The sequence below is a fragment of the Ranitomeya variabilis genome, chromosome 5, assembly GCF_051348905.1.
Source record: "Ranitomeya variabilis isolate aRanVar5 chromosome 5, aRanVar5.hap1, whole genome shotgun sequence".
In the NCBI taxonomy this organism is placed as follows: Eukaryota; Metazoa; Chordata; class Amphibia; order Anura; family Dendrobatidae; genus Ranitomeya; species Ranitomeya variabilis.
The window spans coordinates 466,973,398-466,982,280 of NC_135236.1; positions in this window are offsets into that span (position 1 = coordinate 466,973,398).

Genomic DNA, 8,883 nt, shown 5'->3' on the forward strand with positions numbered 1-8,883 from the left:
TGTCGATTTCTGGTGTTGCATAATTTGCATGATGCTATCGTGCTGGGTTTTCCGTGGTTGCAGGTACATAATCCTGTGTTGGATTGGAAGTCTATGTCTGTGACTAGTTGGGGTTGTCAGGGGGTTCATAATGATGTTCCTTTAATGTCAATCGCCTCTTCTTCCTCTTCTGAAATTCCAGAGTTTTTGTCTGATTTTCAGGATGTATTCGATGAGCCCAAGTCCAGTTCCCTTCCACCGCATAGGGACTGTGATTGTGCTATTGACTTGATTCCAGGCTGTAAGTTTCCTAAGGGCCGACTTTTCAACCTGTTTGTGCCTGAACATAACGCTATGCGGAGCTATGTTAAGGAGTCTTTGGAGAAAGGGCATATTCGGCCATCTTCTTCACCGTTGGGAGCGGGATTTTTTTTGTTGCTAAGAAGGATGGCTCCTTGAGACCCTGTATTGATTATCGCCTCTTGAATAAGATCACGGTCAAGTTTCAATACCCTTTACCTCTGCTTTCCGATTTGTTTGCTAGGATTAGGGGGGCTAGTTGGTTTACTAAGATTGACCTTCGGGGGGCATATAATCTTGTTCGTATTAAGCAGGGTGATGAATGGAAAACTGCGTTTAATACGCCAGAAGGCCATTTTGAATATCTTGTGATGCCGTTCGGGCTCTCTAATGCTCCATCTGTTTTTCAGTCCTTTATGCATGATATCTCCCGGACTTATCTTGATAAATTCTTGATTATATATTTGGATGACATTTTGATTTTTTCCGATGATTGGGAGTCTCATGTGAAGCAGGTCAGGATGGTATTTCAGATCCTTCGTGATAATGCTTTGTTTGTGAAGGGGTCTAAGTGTCTCTTTGGAGTGCAGAAGGTTTCTTTTTTGGGCTTCATTTTTTCTCCCTCATCTATAGAGATGGATCCGGTTAAGGTTCAGGCCATTCATGATTGGATTCAGCCCACATCCGTGAAGAGCCTTCAGAAATTTTGGGGCTTTGCTAATTTTTATCGTCCTTTCATTGCTAACTTCTCCAGCATGGTTAAACCCTTGACCGATTTGACGAAGAAGGGCGCTGATGTGGCGAATTGGTCCTCTGCGGCTGTCTCTGCCTTTCAGGAGCTAAATTGCCAATTTACTTCTGCCCCGGTGTTGCGTCAACCGGATGTTTCTCTTCCATTTCAGGTTGAGGTTGATGCTTCTGAGATTGGCGCAGAGGCCGTTTTGTCCCAGAGGGATCCTGTTGGTTCCTTGATGAAACCGTGTGCCTTCTTTTCCCGTAAGTTTTCGCCTGCTGAACGCAATTATGATGTCGGCAATCGGGAGTTGTTGGCTATGAAGTGGGCATTTGATGAGTGGCGACATTGGCTTGAGGGAGCTAAGCACCGTATTGTGGTCTTGACCGATCATAAGAATCTGATTTACCTCGAGTCTGCCAGACGGCTGAATCCTAGACAGGCTCGATGGTCCTTGTTGTTTTCCCGTTTTGATTTTGTGGTCTCGTATCTTCCGGGTTCTAAGAATATTAAGGCTGATGCCCTCTCTAGGAGTTTTTTGCCTGATTCTCCTGAGGTCCTTGAACCGGTCGGCATTCTGAAAGAAGGGGTGGTTCTTTCTGCCATTTCCCCTGATTTACGACGGGTTCTTCAGGAATTTCAGGCTGACAAACCTGACCGCTGTCCAGTGGGGAAACTGTTTGTTCCTGACAGATGGACCAGTAGAGTGATTTCTGAGATTCATTGTTCTGTGTTGGCTGGCCATCCTGGTATTTTTGGTACCAGAGATTTGGTTGGTAGGTCTTTTTGGTGGCCTTCTTTGTCACGTGATGTGCGTTCTTTTGTGCAGTCCTGTGGGACGTGTGCGCGGGCCAAGCCTTGTTGTTCCCGTGCTAGTGGGTTGCTTTTGCCATTGCCGGTCCCTGAGAGGCCCTGGACGCATATTTCTATGGATTTTATTTCTGATCTTCCGGTTTCCCAGAGGATGTCGGTTATCTGGGTGGTTTGTGACCGGTTCTCTAAGATGGTTCATTTGGTGCCGTTGCCTAAATTGCCTTCCTCTTCAGATTTGGTTCCGTTGTTTTTTCAGCATGTAGTTCGTCTGCATGGTATTCCGGAGAATATTGTGTCCGACAGAGGTTCCCAGTTTGTTTCTAGGTTTTGGCGGGCCTTTTGTGCTAGGCTGGGCATTGATTTGTCTTTTTCTTCCGCATTTCATCCTCAGACAAATGGCCAAACCGAGCGAACTAATGAGACCTTGGAGACTTATTTGAGATGCTTTGTGTCTGCTGATCAGGATGATTGGGTGGCTTTTTTGCCATTGGCCGAGTTTGCCCTTAATAATCGGGCTAGTTCGGCTACTTTGGATTCGCCCTTCTTTTGTAATTTTGGTTTTCATCCTCGTTTTTCTTCAGGGCAGGTCGAGCCTTCTGACTGTCCTGGTGTGGATTCTGTGGTTGACAGGTTGCAGCAAATTTGGGCTCATGTGGTGGACAATTTGGTGTTGTCCCAAGAGGAGGCTCAACGTTTTGCTAACCGTCGTCGGTGTGTTGGTTCCCGGCTTCGGGTTGGGGATCTGGTCTGGTTGTCTTCCCGTCATGTTCCTATGAAGGTTTCTTCCCCTAAGTTTAAGCCTCGCTTTATTGGTCCTTATAGGATTTCTGAGATTATTAATTCTGTGTCTTTTCGATTGGCGCTTCTGGCCTCTTTTGCTATCCATAATGTCTTCCATAGATCTTTATTGCGGAAATATGTGGTGCCCGTTGTTCCCTCTGTTGATCCTCTGTCCCCTGTGTTGGTTGATGGGGAGTTGGAGTATGTGGTTGAGAAGATTTTGGATTCTCGCTTTTCGAGGCTGAGGCTTCAGTACCTTGTTAAATGGAAGGGTTATGGCCAGGAGGATAATTCTTGGGTTTTTGCCCCTGATGTCCATGCTGCTGATTTGGTTCGTGCCTTTCATTTGGCTCGTCCTGATCGGCCTGGGGGCTCTGGTGAGGGTTCGGTGACCCCTCCTCAAGGGGGGGGTACTGTTGTGAATTCTGCTCTTGGGTACCCTCCGGTGGTTGTTGGTGGTAATGCAGTTGTCTCTGGATTGCAATCATGGGCAGGTGTCCCTGCTGATTGCAGTTCTGACTGGGGTATTTAAGGTTGCTGGATTCATTAGTCCTTGCCAGTTGTCCATTGTTCTTGGATGTTATGGATCTCAGTCTGGATCCCTCTGCCCTGCTGCCAAATCAGCAAAGATAAGTGTCTGGGTTTTGTTTCTTCAGCACACATGCTGTGTGCTTTACAAATCAGTGCTATTCATTGTTTTTTCTTGTCCAGCTTAGACTGTGTCAGGATTTTTTCAGTCAAGTTGGATTCTCAGGAGATGCAGATATACGTTCCATGTCTTTAGTTAGATTGTGGAATTTTTGTATTATCTGCTGTGGATATTTTCAGGGTTTTAATACTGACCGCTTAGCATTCTGTCCTATCCGTTCCTATTTAGCTAGAGTGGCTTCTTTTGCTAAATCCTGTTTCCTGCCTGCGTGTGTCTTTCCTCTAATACTCACTGTCAATATTTGTGGGGGGCTGCCTATCCTTTGGGGTTCTGCTCTGAGGCAAGATAGGATTCCCATTTCCATCTATAGGGGTATTTAGTCCTCCGGCTGTGTCGAGGTGTCTAGGATGTGTTAGGTACACCCCACGGCTACTTTTAGTTGCGGTGTCAGTTTAGGGTTTGCGGTCAGTACAGATTCCACCTCTCCTGAGAAAGTCTCATGCGGCTCCAAGGTCACCGGATCATAACAGCAGAATGAACAAAAACCAGCAATTCGTGAATTTCTTTTGGGGGGGGCGTTTATACCGTTCCGCGTTTGGTAAAATTGAGAAGGCAGTTTTATTCTTCGGGTCTGTATGATTACAGCAATACCTCATTTATCTTATTTTTTATGTTTTGGCGCTTTTATACAGTAAAAACTATTTTATAGAAAAAATAATTATTAATGCATCGCTTTATTCTGACGGCTATAACTTTTTTATTTTTTCGCTGATGATGCTGTATGGCAGCTTGTGTTTTGCAGAACAAGAAGACGTTTTCAGTGGTACAATGTTTATTTATATCCATCTTTTTGATCGTGTGTTATTCCACTTTTTGTTCGGCGGTATGATAATAAAGCATTGTTTTTTGCCTAGTTTTTTTTTTACGGTGTTCACTGAAGGGGTTAACTAGTGGGACAGTTTTATAGGTCGGGTCGTTACGGACATGGCAATACTAAATATGTGTACTTTTATTGTTTTTTTTTATTTATGTAAAGAAATGTATTTATTGGAACAATATTTTTTTTTTTATTTATTTAGGATTTTTTTTTTTACTTTGTCCCAGTATGATACATCATGTTATAGTGTCAGGTCGCTGATCTGACACTTTGCAATGCACTGTATCAGATCAGTGATCTGACAGGCACTGCAGGAGGCTTACCGGCGCCTGCTCTGAGCAGGCGCTTGCAAGCCACCTCCCTGCAGGACCCGGAAGGAGCCCCTTGGCCATCTTGGATCCGGGGCTTGCAGGGAGGAGGATGGAGGAGACGCTCGGAGCAACGCGATCAAATCGCGTTGCTCCGAGGGTCTCAGGGAAGCACGCAGGGAGCCCCCTCCCTGGGCGATGATTCCCTATGCCGCTGGAATGCTGCGATCATGTTTGATTACTGTGTTCCGTGGGTTAATGTGCCAGGAGCGGTCCGTCACCACACCTGGCACATAGTGCCGGATGTCAGCTGTGATAGTCAGCTGACGCCCGGCCGCGATCGGCCGCACTCCCCCTGTGGGGTAAAGGGCCATTAAACAGTGGGTCTCCTATACTGTTATTGCCTATGCAGTTAGTGGCTGGGCTGCCAAAAATTAGGACGTACCCCAATACCCATTTCATGAGACGTACAGGAGGGCCTCCTGAAAAAATGTTGCATTGAATGCAAGGCCTTGCCTGCCCCAAAGTTACATGCACCCAAATAACCGTTTCAGCAGACGTACTTGAGGGTATCATAACAAAATTGTTCTCATTAGAAGAAAGTATATCTCCCATACTGTTTGCTTATGCATGGAATGCAAGGCCTGCCCTGCACCAATGTTATATGCACCCCAATAAGTGTTCCAGCAGACGTACGTGAGGGCCTCATGGCAAAATTATTCCCATTAGAAGAAACTGTGTCTCCCAAACTGTTTGCTTATGCATGTAACACAAGGCCTGCCCTGCACCAATGTTACATGCACTCCAATAACCCTTTGAAACCACGTACTGGATGGCCACATGAAACAAAAGTTCCCATTATTTTTTTTAATTTTTATTACCATACATTTTGTTCATGAAGTGAATGCAAGGCCTGGCCGTAATTTGCAAGCACCGCAATCCCTCTTGGAAGAAACGTGGAGGAGGGTGTCATAAAAAAATTTCACATTACAAAGGAGCTCTTCACCTATACTTGGAATGCCCATACACTAAGTGCATGGGCTGATAAACATTTCCCCATGGGGGTAAAAATTTGTTAAAAATGTGTTTACGGCCATCATACACCCTTGCAAAAACTAGAGTGGCTGTAGCATCACGGAATATGTTCACCCTCGTGTTCTAGTGGTGGTGTCTGAAGAGACGTGGAGGATGTCTTCCTATGAATGTTTTCCCAGTTTAAAGGAGTGTGTCTCCTTTACTTGTAATGCCCATACACTAAGTGTAAGGGCTGACAAACATTTCCCCCTGGGGGTTAAATTTTTTTAAAAAAATGTACCGGCCACATAGACACCCTTGAAAAAAAATAGACTGGATGTAGCATGACAGTATAGGTTCACCCTGGTGTTCTAGTGGTGGTGGATGATGAAGAAGAGAAAGGAGGAGGCCATGAAATATCCATGTGTGGGTGTGAAGAGATGCATGGGAATACACCTCCCAAAAAGACACTGTATTGGAGTTTATGTTTCGCTGTCATTTGGTGGTATAGAAAAGTCTTGCCCAATCAAGCCCTTATATATTTTTATACAAGTCAGCCTGTCTGCATTTTCATTTGACAGGAGAATGCGCCTATCTGTTATAATTCCACCAGCAGCACTAAAAACGCGCTCTGACAAAAGGCTAGCAGCTTGGCAGGCCAGGACTTCCAAAGAGTAGAGAGCCAATTCATGCCACGTGTCCCACTTGGATACCCAATAATTAAAAGGCACAGGGGAATCACGGAGGACATTGGTACGATCAGCATGGTACTCCCTCACCATCTTCCCACACATTCCATTCCTTGTGACATTACCCCGCACCTCTGGGCCAGGGCGATAAGAGAAAACTGTCCACGAACTTTGCCAGTGTTGGCCTGCCACAGCTGGATTGTAGTTGTGTCTCTCTCGCCTGTACTCCTTGGTTGTCCAAGGCACTGTGATGTCTGCCGCCAACATTTTCAGATGGGAACATTTTTAATAATGCTTCAACAATGGCCCTCTGGTACTTCACCATTTTGGTACACCTGTCTGCCTCTGGAAGAAGAGATTGAAAGTTCTCCCTGTAGCATGGGTCTAAAAGTGTCACTACCCAGTAATGACTTTCACCCAAAATTTTTACAATACGAGGGTCACAGGAAAGGCAGCGCAACATAAAGTCAACCATGTGTGCCAGACTGGTAACAGGAAAGCCTTCTGTGTCCTCAACAACAGGATGGGTGACCAAGGTATCCTCCTCCTCCCTGTCTTCAGGCCATCCCCACTGAACAGACGGTATGACAGTTGTGCTTGTAGTACCATCTATAGTGCATGAAAGTAGCTCCTGTTCTTCCACCTCCTAATCTTCCTCATTGTCAACCAATCCACTTTGGGCGACATGAGGCTGGGCTCTGTGTAATCACCTTGCACGATTCCTTGCTCCATGTCTTCGTGCTCTGCTTGCAATGCATCTTCTTTAATTGTGAGCAGAGAGCTATTAATAATGCGGAGAAGCCGGATGGTGATGCTAATTATGGCGTCATCGCTGATTACCATCTTGGTGGACTCCTCAAAGTTTTGCAGGATGGTTCAGATGTCTGACATCCATGTCCACTCATGAGTAGGGTTGAGCGAAACAGATCGGTCATTTTCATAAGTCGCTGACTTTTGGTTTCATGAAACCCGACCCGATCCCAGCGTGGGATCGGCCATGCAGTACACGATCTTCGCGCCAAAGTCGCGTTTCCTATGACTCTTAAAGTGCCACTTCTCAGCCAATGAAGGTGCACGCAGAGTGTGGGCAGCGTGATGACATAGATCCTGGTCCCCACCATCTTAGAGAAGGGCATGGCAGTGATTGGCTTGCTTTCTGCGGCGTCACAGGGGCTATAAAGGGGCGTTCCCGCCGACCGCCATGTTACTGCTGCTGATCTGAGCATAGGGAGAGGTTGCTGCCGCTTCGTCAGAAGCAGGGATAGCGTTAGGCAGGGTAAATTAAGCCCCAAACCGCTTGTGCTGTGGCTATTTCCACTGTCCAACACCACCTTTTCTTTTTGGGACAGTGGAGGCTCGATTTCTGTGCAACAGCTCTCTAGCTTATAAGGCTCCCTGATAGCTGCGTTGCTGTGTGTACGCCGCTGTGCAAACCAACTGCTTTTTTCAAAGCACAAATCCTGTTGCTCCTTCCTTTCTGCACAGCTATCTTGTTTGTTTGTCCACACTTTTGACTTTTGTGTGCAGCAGTCCTTTTTATTGCTGCCTGACATACTTTTCTGATATAACTGTAGGGAGATAGTAATTGTAGTACAGTCCCTTTTTTTTTATATCTCTTCAAGCCACTTTTTGCCACAGAAAATATACTCTAATACAGTGGGCCTGATTTCTTCACAATTCTCCCAGAAAAAAAATAAAAGTGGGAGATTAAGATTGGCAAATCTGCATTAGTGCCAGTCCTGTGTGTGGCATTTTTTTTTTCTGCCACAGAAAACCTACTGTGTAAGAGTGGGTCTGATTTCTTCACAATTCTCCCAGAAAAAAAAAATAAAAGTGGGAGATTAAGATTGGCAAATCTGCATTAGTGCCAGTCCTGTGTGTGGGATTTTTTTTTCTGCCACAGTAAACCTACTGTGTAACAGTGGGCCTGATTTCTTCACAATTCTCCCAGAAAAAAAAATAAAAGTGGGAGATTAAGATTGGCAAATCTGCATTAGAGCCAGTCCTGTGTGTGGCATTTTTTTTTTCTGCCACAGAAAACCTACTGTGTAACAGTGGGCCTGATTTCTTCACAATTCTCCCAGAAAAAAAAATAAAAGTTGGAGATTAAGATTGGCAAATCTGCATTAGTGCCAGTCCTGTGTGGGCATTTTTTTTTTCTGCCACAGAAAACCTACTGTGTAACAGTGGGCCTGATTTCTTCACAATTCTCCCAGAAAAAAAAATAAAAGTGGGAGATTAAGATTGGCAAATCTGCATTAGTGCCAGTCCTGTGTGTGGCATTTTTTTTTTCTGCCACAGAAAACCTACTGTGTAACAGTGGGCCTGATTTCTTCACAATTCTCCCAGAAAAAAAAATAAAAGTGGGAGATTAAGATTGGCAAATCTGCATTAGTGCCAGTCCTGTGTGTGGCATTTTTTTTTTCTGTCACAGAAAACCTACTGTATAACAGTGGGCCAGATTAAATCACTTGTCTCACATATCCCCCAAAAAAATTAAAATAAAGGGAGAATAATCTTGCCAAACCTGTGCATCTGTGTGAGTGCTGTCTGTGGTATCTGTCAGTCATTTTGTGCCACAGGAACTATACCGTGATATAGTGGGCCTGATTCAATCCCTTGTCTCCCATATCAAAAAAAAGAGGGACATTTCTATTGCCAGTGTTTTTATCTGCGTCACTCCTGTTAGTGCCATATCTGCCAGCCTCTTTCTGCTAATCAAACTGTGTTGTTGTGTAATA